The sequence below is a fragment of the Erythrolamprus reginae genome, chromosome 4, assembly GCF_031021105.1.
Source record: "Erythrolamprus reginae isolate rEryReg1 chromosome 4, rEryReg1.hap1, whole genome shotgun sequence".
Taxonomy (NCBI): Eukaryota; Metazoa; Chordata; class Lepidosauria; order Squamata; family Dipsadidae; genus Erythrolamprus; species Erythrolamprus reginae.
The window spans coordinates 62,110,567-62,122,266 of record NC_091953.1 but is presented as its reverse complement, the minus strand read 5'-3'; positions in this window follow the sequence as shown (position 1 = coordinate 62,122,266).

Sequence of the window (11,700 nt, the reverse complement as noted above, 5' to 3'; positions counted from 1 at the left end):
TCTCTTAACAAATAGCATGTCCGTGGCTCTAAGAGCAACATCTTTTCTTTCTCTTTTCTTCTTTTTCTTTTCCTAGGATGTTATTATATCTATTAAACATACGGTGAGATATTACTGTGTATGCATTTAACATAATTTAGAAATTTAAAATAACAAACTCCCGCTTCAGATTTTCTCTGCACAAGTCTCAAAATATGATGTTGTTTGTTTTTTTAAAAGTCCTTAGATAGTAGCTCTACCCAGCTTCTTCTTTGCATATTCAAATCTTCCCACTTCCCACAATGCTTGCTTCTCGAATCCAGAATGGTGTTTGCTTCTCATATCTAAAATGGCGAGACGGCTCCAAAAAAAATGTCAACTCCAAAGCAACACATCTTTTCCTCACACTTAGAAGGGAACAATTTCGAAAAAAATCTAACACCATAATCAAAATGTATACCAAATTAGCTCTGATCCAAACTTCATTTTTAACAGCTATGAAGCTCTTCAGGCAGAATAGAGAAAATTAGGCATTTTTGCTGATCTGTTCTATTGCCTGGTCTCGATTGTAACAATTTTGCAACTGAATCCAATTGGCTTCCTTAGCGCTCCAACTCATCAGCACACCACAAATGTTACCGGTCTTCTTCAATCGCCAGGCCCCCCTCATTTTCCAATTTGGCCCGGCCCCTGATGCCACTACCAGTAATACTGGCCTATCAGCAGCCCTGGTCACTAGACATATGAACACCATACATACTGCCCCCTCCCTCCTGGCCTTTCGCAAAGTTTTGAAGACTCATCTTTCCCTGTGGGTAAGGGGGGTCATGAGTGTTGAGAGTTAACTCCAGCCGATGCTATGAGTCGCTACATCCAGTTGGATGAACATGGATGATTGTGTTTAGGATAAATGGGTTCTTAGATTTTTCAGTTTTAATATTTTAATATTAGATTTCTTATACACTTTGTACTGTATTTATTATATTGTACTCTGCCCTAAGTCGGTTGAAAAGGGTGACATATTAGTCTAATAAAATAACTAAATAACTAACTAAATAAATAAATAAATTTTAAAGTTGTAACTTTTAGAAGGATACATTTTGTGGAAAGATCTCATTTTCTTATTTGTGTGTCTGTGCGTATGTTTTAGTAGAATCAGAGGTGGGCAGCTGGCAGAACGGGGTGGAATGCATTTCCACCGGCGGGAATGAAGATGCGTGTGCAGCTCCAGTTGATTGGCAGCTGTCACTTCGTAGTTCTGTGGTCTCGGTTCGGCTCTCCTTTTTCTCCTTGCTGCAGCTGCTGCGTCTGCGCTCCTTGCTTTTTTGCTCTTTCCTCCTTCCTGGCCTTGGATGAGCTTCCCTCTCTCCTGCCCAACTCTCCTCCGGCCTCACGTGGCCACCTCCTGCCTGAGGTGCAAGCAGAAGACGTGGGTGGAAGCAGTGCTGGCAGCATTTATGCTTCTAGCAGCGCCCATTTGCCTAGCCACTTAACCTGAGGTGGGGGGTGTGTGACCCAGGAAGGAGAGCGTGGGAAACGCGAAGCCAATTGTCACCTCAGTGAGCAACACTGGTAAGTTTGTAAGTTGAGGACTTAACAATTCACTTGAACAATGATGATTGTTCAAGTCATTCCCACCTGATCACATGGCCGGCAAGCCACTCCTACCCAGTCACATGACTATTAAGCCACACCCACAAAATAAGCCACACCCACAGTGGGGCAGTAAAAAATTTGGCTGTCCATTACTGAGTAGAATAGGAACATGATCAAAAGGTTGAAAACAAATGTTATTCCATTACCAGATCAAAGAAGTCATAGTCCAGACTATAAGTAATTGCACAGCCAAAATATCCACACACCTGTATTAGTCATCTTAATCATTCATACCCAAAGTATTTCTCACTTGCATACACAATGCATTATATTCACTAATATCAAACAACAGGGTAATGCCTGGTATTCTCACCCCATGGAGAATTTACTCCAACCCACGCAAAAAAATTCACAGTAGCAAAGAGACTATTTTTTTGTAAAGGGAACAAGTGGTCTACTGAAATATTTTGGATTAGAAACAAGGAAGCAAATCTGCTCTTTAGCTTATCTCATCTGTTGGCTGGAAATTTTCAATGCCTGGTTTAAAAGGCATCATTTAAAGTAAAAGGAAAAAGGTGGAGGATAAATTATTTACTTACAGAAGTGTTTTAAAAGTAATAGAAAGCTACAGGATTTTAGACTAAGATTGTCCAGCAATTAAAGATGATAAGGTGTAAGTAAAAATGTTTTTACTGTCAGAAATAACACATATTCAAACAGCCCATGTGATCTGCTTAGTATTTATTTTTGCATTTCCTAAAATGGAGTTTAACCCCAACAAAAAATCAGAACAACAGATTTGGAAGGGACCTTGGAGGTCTTCTAGTGCAGTGTTTTTCAACCAGTGTGCCACAGCACACTAGTGTGCCGTGAGACATGGTCAGGTGTGCCGCGAAGCTCAGAGAGAGAAAGAAAGCAAGAGAGAAAGAAAGCAAGAGAGAGAGAAAGCAAGAGAGAGAGAAAGAAAGCAAGAGGGAGAGAAAGAAAGAAAGATAGAGAGAAAGAAAGCAAGAGAGAGAAAGAGCGAGAGAGAGAAAGAGAACAAGAGAGAGAGAGAAAGCAAGAGAGACAGAGAGAGAACAAGAGAAAGAAAGCAAGAGAGAGAGAAAGAGAAAGAAAGCAATAGAGAGAAAGAGATGGAGGGAAGGAGAGAAAGAGAAAGACATAGAGGGAGGTAGGGAGGGAGAGAGAAAGAGCAAAAAAGAGGAAGGAAGGAAGAGAAAGAAAGAGGGATGGAGAGAGAAAGAAGGGAGAGAAAGAGGGAGGGAGAGAGAAAGAAGGGAGAGAAAGAGGGAGGAAGAGAGAGAAATAATTTTATTGTCCAAACTTTTTTTAGCCCCCACCCTCCCCCCGCTCAATGTGCCCCAGGGTTTCGTAAATGTAAAAAAATGTGCCGCAGCTCAAAAAAGGTTGAAAATCACTGTTCTAGTGCAACGTCCTGCTCCACCAGGAAACCCTATACCAGTGATGGTGAATCTTTTTGGGTTCACGTGCCAAAAGGGGGAAGGTGCAGGGGGCCCTGCACACATGCGTGCCCACACCCATAATCCCATGCGCCCCCCCATGGATGTGTGCATGCCCCTCCTTCTGGCATGCAATGGCATGCCTGTTTTTCACTCTCTCCAGGCTTCAGAGCCTTTCTCGGAAGGGTGAAAATGGCCTCCCCCACCCCCTCCAGAGGTTTCAAGCAGGCTATTTCCCAACTCCCAGGGGACCCAGAAGGCCCAAAAACCAGCATGTTTGATCTAAGCTCATGTGACCACTAATATGCACACTTGTTGCACATGTGCCATAAGTTCACCATCACAGTCCTATACCATTTCAGAAAAATGGCTGTCCAATCTCTTCTTTGAAAACTCCAGTGATGGAGAAAGAAATTAGAGTGTCTGGATTTCATAACATGTTGACTTAAAAATAAGATATATGGGTACACCCTGGGTATGGATTCCCAAACCACGGGCCTTGCCCACTACTGGGCCATTGCCTGTTCACAACTAGGCCCTGCAAATGGCTTGCTGGTGTACATGCAGGGGTGGGCAGCAAGCAGGACGGGGTGGAACACAGTTCCACTGGTGGAAATGAAGCTCTGTGCCCAGCTCCATCTGACTATCCCCCCTTCCACCCTCTTCCTCCTCCTCGGAATGTAGCAGGGAGAGCAGCACCGGCAGGAGTTGCAGGTGGCCCATTTCCTTCCCCCTCTTTTCTCAACAGCTGATCAGCACCCGTTCACCTAGCTACCCAGCCTGAGGCAGAGGTGACCCAGGAAGGAGAGCGCGGGAAACTCAAAGCAAATTGTCACCCCAGAGAGCGACACTGGTAAGGTTGTAAGTCGAGGAATTAACAGTTCACTTGAACAATGATGATCGTTCAAGCCACTCCCACCTGGTCACATGGCTGGCAAGCCATTCCTACCCAGTCACAGGACCATCAGGCCACACCCACAAAATAAGCCACACCTACAGCGTGGCAGTAAAAATTTTGGCTGCCCATTACTGTGTACCCGCATGTGCACAGCTTAACTTGGGCAAGTCGAACTGCATACACATGCGTGATTTCTGGTTCTCCTCTCCTCCCTCCACTGCGCTGCCAAGCTACAAAGATTGGGGGGCGCTGCCCTGAGGAATGGTAGAACAAGATTGGGAGTCCTGGCTCTCCAGATATTGCAGGATTTCAGTTTCTATTTGTCCAGCCATTGTTGCTAATAATTAATAATGATAGAACTCCCCAACAGTTGGAAGGCCAGGTTTTCCTTTCTGTAGAGGTTTGTTTCTGAGAAACAGGAATGTAAATAAATGTATGGAAACCGCAAAGAGAATTTTATCTCACTGCAGCAAAGCAGTCTTTTTCACAAACTTTTATTTATTTATTTATTTATTCATTCATTCATTTATTTATTTATTTATTTATTGGATTTGTATGCCGCCCCTCTCCGTAGACTCGGGGCGGCTAACAACAACAATAAAAACAGCATGTAAATCCAATACTACAACAACTAAAAAAACCCTTATTTTAAAACCAATCATACCTACAAACAAACATACCATGCATAAATTTTAAAGGCCTAGGGGGAAAGAGTATCTCAGTTCCCCCATACCTGACGGCAGAGGTGGGTTTTAAGGAGCTTACGAAAGGTGAGGAGGGTGGGGGCAATTGTAATCTCCGGGGGGGGGGGAGTTGGTTCCAGAGGGCCAGGGCCGCCACAGAGAAGGCTCTTCCCCTGGGCCCCGCCAAACGACATTGTTTAGTTGACGGGACCCGGAGAAGACCCACTCTGTGGGACCCAACTGGTCGCTGGGATTCATGCAGCAGAAGGCGGTCCCTGAGATTTTGAATTTTAATGTATTGAATTTGCTCATCTACTTTTCTAATATTGTTCCAAACAATTGTTATTATTATTATTTTAAAGTTATTATATGAGTAGTGCTTCCTTGAATATTATAAATGGGAATAATCGCAATGAATATCGATGCATTTTCATTAATTTTTTCAAAAAAAGAAAAATGTAGATATGTGAACTGGTATACAGACAGTACTAATAACCATAGCAGGTGTACAAGGGATGTGTATTTTATAGGAGTGGCCGAAGAAAGTGATTTATTATAAAAGGAATGTTTCCTGATCTGACTGTTTGAAAAATGAAATTAGATGCTAATTTCAAGATCCTGATTTCCTCTAGCATTGCAAAATTCAGTAACTATGTTTTACAGTAATTCTTAAGAGCAATTCTTTTTCCCCTCTTGAGGCTTTATTATCTCCGAACTGGATTCTCCACAAGACCACAAGACTGATGCATTTTATTGCCTTTTTCCTCCTTCCCACAAAGGATAGATTAACATACTGTACTTAGTGTCTAAACCACACAGCTACAGTTTTCTGTAGGGACGATCCAAATATGACATGCTAGTGTAAGAGCAAAACCAGGAGGTGCTCTAAGTGAATCTTGTAATATTCTCTTTTGCAGCTGAAATGTGTGTTTTAAAATAGCCCAGACCATGTGGAGAAGGTGTAAATGAAGCTTGCCAGCCTTCTTATTCTTTTTGGCATCAAGGCAGGATCTTAAGTTACAATCTTTCTGAGAAGATAGACATCTGTCTCCCACTGTGGTGCATTATATTGCACTTCGATTTAAATTATGGTAAGTTTTACATTTAATATCTATACATATAAATCAGTAAATCTAAACTGAATGCCTTCTCCTTGGTTACCTGGGCACTATTGAACATTATGCCATGTGAGTGGGGTGGGAACCACCTTTGTCATCTCTCCTTTTCCTGCTGTTCTGTTCGGGTCTGTGAGACCCGAAATCAAAGTTTGAAACCCTGTAAAAAAATGTTCCTGCATATCTGAAACTTGAAATTTCATGACTTTGCATCATTTCAGGAGTTCTCTCTATGAGAATTATTTGGGGTGGGGGGCTTCTTTCTTGCTGAAAAAGTCCCTAAAGTTCTGTTCCCGGGTCACCCTGACCCGGAACGAAAATTCTTCATTGAAGTGCTTATGTTTGGTCAATTTGAAAACTTTTTTCACTTGGAAAGTAGTCTGAACATTTCTGCGCACAGTGATATGAAAATTGAACTGAAAAAAATAATGCTTATTGGTTTATTTTGATCATAAAAGGCAGCCCCCCTTTTTTGGGAACTTTTTTTCAATTTATAGTTTAGCCTGCAAAATACATTCAATTTTACTAAAGTTGGTGTGGGATTGGTAGTTTGAACATTTCTGAACATAAGAAAAATATAAATGAACTGAAAAAAATGATGCTTATTGGTTTTTAAAATCAGAAATAAGGCCTTCCCCCCCGGCTGCTTGCAACCATTTTCACTTTAAATTTTATTTAGTCTCCAAATCTGAAATATTTTTAATATCTTAGGCATTGATTTACTCAATTTAACATTGCTGATCATCATAAAAATATTTTTTGGGGGTGGGGGCTAACTTTTTTCTGGGCAAAATTTTACCTACACTTGTACTGTTCTCAGGTCTATTTGACCTGAAACAAAAAAATTCTTTTAGGTACTTAACTTTGGTCTTTTTGAAAACATTTTTCACTGGGAAACTAGTTTGAACATTTCTGAATGTAATGATAGGAAAATTGAACTGAAAAAAAATGATGCTTATATTTTTCTTTTGATCAACCCCCCCCCCATTTTTTCAGCACTTTGTGTCAGTTTATATTTTTTTAGGCTACAAATCTCTAAGGAATTTCCCCCCAAAAGTTTTGATATACTAAATTGAACATTCCTGATTATAAGAAAAATAGAAATGAACTGAAAAAAAATGATGCTTATTTGTTTATTTTGGACACAAAAGGGCCACCCCCCTCGGCCTTGCTGTGTGCCATTATTTTCACTTTTTATATATATTTGGCTAGAAATATTTGGAATATCCTTTTGAAAAGCAAGCACATGATAGCCAGACAGCTAATTTTATGAAAGAAATTCATTTTACTAAAAATAAGTATGTAATTTTGAAATTAACAGCATAATTTTTATATAAATTGAAATAATTGAAAGCAGTGGGGGGACTTTTATGTGCAAAATAAACAAATAAGCATCAATTTTTTCAGTTCAATTTTCATATCATTATGTTCAGAAATGTTCAAGCTACCAATCCCACACCAACTTTAGTAAAATAGAACGCATTTTGCAAGCAAAACTAAAACAAATAAATTGAAGAAAAGTTCACAAAAATGGGGAGGGTGCATTTTATCAGCAAAATAAATCAATAAGCATTAATTTTTTCATTTCAATTTTCATTTCATTGTGTGCAGAATTGTTCAATCTTGTTTCCAAGTGAAAAAAGCTTTCAAAAAGACCAAATATAAGTATCTAAAATGAACAATTTGCAGTCCGGGTCAAATAGACCCGGGAACAAAACTTCAGGATGTGTTTTTGAGCAGAACACCAGCAGGCAGTTGATTTGGGTTGATCATGATCAGACAACCATTTTTAACCAGTTAGAGGATTTTTTTTAAAAAAAACACCATGATGACATCTGCCTTTGCTATATGCACACCTAATTAAGAACATACTTGAGCCAGGCTGCTTGTGACCAATAGCTGTGTGTGTGTGTGAGTGCAGCTATCCACAATCATGGGACCAAGTTACCTGATGAAGTAACCTCACCCTGAAAGTACCTTTTGGGCTGTTAGAACATTCTAAAGAGGTCCTTTTCCAGATCTCCCTAATGGAGATGAATTGAGTCTTTTTTGAATGATAGTTCTTTCTTTCTTTCTTTCTTTCTTTCTTTCTTTCTTTCTTTCTTTCTTTCTTTCTTTCTTTCCTTCCTTCCTTCCTTCCTTCTTTCCTTCTTTCTTCCTTTCTTCCTTTCTTTTTTCTTTCCCTTTCTTTCTTTCTCTCTTTTTTTCCTTCCTTCCTTCCTTCTTTCTGCTCTCCCCCTCCCTCCCTCTTTCTTTCCTCCTTCCCTCCCTCCCTCCTTCCTTTGTTTCTTTCTCTCTTTCTCCAAGAGAAACTTGATCTAGGCTCATATTACTATCGTTTTATCAACATTTCTTCCCCCCCCCCCCTAGGTTTTTAAATTGAAACTATTTTACATTTTGAATGAATGAATTGTTGCTGCCTGTTTTACAGGTGTTATTTTCTTTTCTTTTCTTGTATGCTTTATTGAGACCTATGGACAATGAATTAGAAAAGACTCATACCAGACTGATTTTATATATGGTAACTGTAGCAATATAATATTGTATGCTCTATAATGGAAGAACAACAGAATTCCCACAGTGAAGGAATGGATTATGAAAATGTTAGAATTTGCTACGATGGCAAGACTGACCTGTTGAAGAAAATAAGTTTATTTGAATAACTGGAAATCTTACATAGCCTTTTTTGCTGAAAGAAGAAAATTATGATATCATTTACGGGTTGAGGATTTAAAAAGACATGAATCAATTGAGGACCTGAAGTGACTTGTATAAAATCTAAGAAGGAGAAGAAGTTATTATATTGTAATTAACTGTTGAAAAAGTCAGAACTCATAATACTGTATTTCATAACCTACCTTTCTCTTTTTATTTATTTATTTCTTTTTCCTTTCTTGTTTCTTTCTTTCTTTCTCTCTCTCTCTCTCCCTTCCTCTCTCCCTCCCCGAATTAAAAAAGGGTAGCAAAAAAATTGAATGAATGAATAATAAATAAATAATTCTTGGTAAACAATACTTAGAAGAAATATATACTGTGTTGCCAGTACATAATAGAGAGTTGGCATTAGGGATGCAGTACATATAGTCTTTCACCTCTGCATTGTAGATATTCCTTGCAGAGCTGGTAATTATTGATATCATGTCATTATGTTAGTTACCATGATTTATAAGCCACCTGAGTCATCTTTGCTTTCCATACACATGGAAATTATCTTCCATGTTGCTTTCCCAATGAGCAATGCATAGCTGCTTTTATAGAATAATCTTTATTAGTTTAATACATTAAAGAAAAAACAAACAACGAAAACAAACAATAGTAAGAAACTAACAAAACATTACACACATAAACAAAACAAGTTGTCAACTGTACTGTTGATTGCTAAGACTGCGACCTTTCAAAATTTGTTGTATATATTTGTATATCTTAATTATTTATTATTAATTAAATAATATAGCTGCTTTTAAGGAGTGTGACTGTTTTTTAATTATTTCACTTAATTAATTATAAACAAATGTTACAAAAGCAACACAGTCTTATGGTAGTTTACAAATAAGTATTTTTTTTAAGATATCAACTTCAATGTACCACAAGTTGCAGTACAGAAATACTATATTTTCTGGAGTATAATGCGCAACTGAATATAAGTCAGATCTTAGTTTTGGGGGAGGAAAACAAGGAAAAGAGGCCTCTGCCTTCCAGCAGTTTGCCAAACAGCAAACAGCACACAAGATATACACTGTTTGCTGTGTATTTCTGTGCATGTGTGCCTGGCCCATAGAAATAGCAAAGAATTGGAGCAATGTACAGCATGGCATTACATTACGGTAATCCCAGAACATTTTCTTAAATGTAATCACACTATCTCCTCCCAATTATTTAAATCGATCTTCGCCAAACATGACTAAGGCAGAGTTTAATTCAGCTGCTTTATCTTAATACTAATACAGTAATCCCTCACTACTTCGCGATTCATCTTTCGCGGATTTACTATTTCATGGGGTTTTTCAAAGGGAAAAGAACGCCGGGGCAGGGACGGTTTGTGTGTGTGTATGTGGGGGAAGGAAACTGCAGTGGCGGCCTCCTTCAGCCCACGGGGTAGCTGAGAGAAGCTGGTCTCTCTCAGCAGTCAGCATCGGTGGGTTGTTAACAATATAGGGAGGATTTAAAGTCCAAATACATAAAAAATATATTTCCTCTACTTCACGGAAATTTGTTTTTTGCAGGTGGGATTACTGCACTTAAAACTAAAACAGGACATTTCAGATTATACTTTTACAGATCTTTAAAATTGATGTGGTTTTCTGGAAGTATTCTCTGCTATTTAAAAGAAGATACAATAGCACTGGGCCTCTTCAGATCAAGCATTTATTTTAAAAAGCTTCTTTATTTTGTTAAGTTGTCTAGACCTATAATAAAGCAGTCTAAAAAATAAAGAGGTAAATTGTTGGCAGGGGTTGGCTGGATAGGGCTACATTTGGTGTATAAGATGCACCCAAGTTTTCACCTTCTTTTGGGTGGGTAAAAAGGTGCGTCTTATTCTCCAAAAAATAGGTACCTCCTCAAAATTTGCTTGCAATTGTTCCAAATCATTTTTAAAATGTAATTTTTCAACATTACAAAAATAAAGTTAATATTTCACTTAAGGATTCATTTAACAACTGCTTTGCTTAACAATGGAAATTCTGATTCCAACTGTGATTGTAAGTCAAAGACTATCTGTTCAGTTCACAATAGATTTTTTTTTTAAAGGTACATTCCTGACTAAGTTTAACAGTCATTTCCCCCAGGAACTAAAACAGCATAATTAGTACATGTTCTTCTATTTCCCCCCTACACGAGGCACTTCCCAAGTAGATTAAAGTAATCTGCCATGCTTGAAAAGGACTTTAATTTAAGGAAACATCTAACAGCGCTGACTCACCACAGAAATAATTTTAGAGTCTAAGAAAGAATTGAATCAGTTTTCATTTTATATAATTTGTTTTTATTCTGTCTTGCACAGAAGAGTAAGTATTTATTTTATTTTATTTTATTAATTGGATTTATATGCCGCCCCTCTCCGAGTATGATAGGTTTGTGACTGTTTATATCCCTAACATGGTATATGTGCCTCATTATATATCCTTGATTGAAAACTCATAATTACATACCATTGGCCATAGAAGGGAGCCAAGTGTGGTATATGGATTAAGAAGCTGGCCTAGAAATCAAGAGATTGTAATTTCTAGTCCTGCCTTAGTCATGGAAACTGACAGGGCACTTTGGGCTAGTCACTTTGGGCAAAGTTGGCTCTTTTATGACTTGTGGACTTCAAATTCCAGAATTCCAGAGCCAATCATGCTAGCTCAGAAGTTGTGCCATGGACAACAAGAGCTGGGTTTTAAATGGGCCACTTTATTAAAGTTAAATGAACTTTAACTGATTATCAACCAAATAGCCAGGACCTGCAGATGCCACTAAAAATTTGAGGTGGAAATAATTCATGAATAACCTTCCTGGGCAACTATGAGCATAGCTCCTTGCTGAACCAGGTGAAGGTGGCTACCTTCACCTGGTTCCTGGCCACATCCTTAAAGCATGTGGGAGGAGCTCACTGTCCAATCCCTTTCAGGTTATTGGATTAGGTGAGTCCCAAGGGCACCCCCTCTCCAATCACCGAGGACGTGTAAACCTATATTTCCTGACGAGAGGCAGCCCATCATCTTTTAAGAGATGCCCTGAAGGAGAACACCAGTTGCTACCAGTGTTCCCTCTAATTTTTTTTGGGGGGGGGGGGTGGAAAAGTGTAGTGTCTGAGCGGCAGTCCCTTCAGGACTGGGCGGCACAGAAATAATAAACAAACAAACAAACAAACAAATAAATAAATAAACAAACAAACAAACAAATAAAAAACCCACCTTGTTTTGCCTCAGAGAATTTTAAAATAAAATACTGTACTGTACTGTGTGTCTATAACAGTGAGCTCA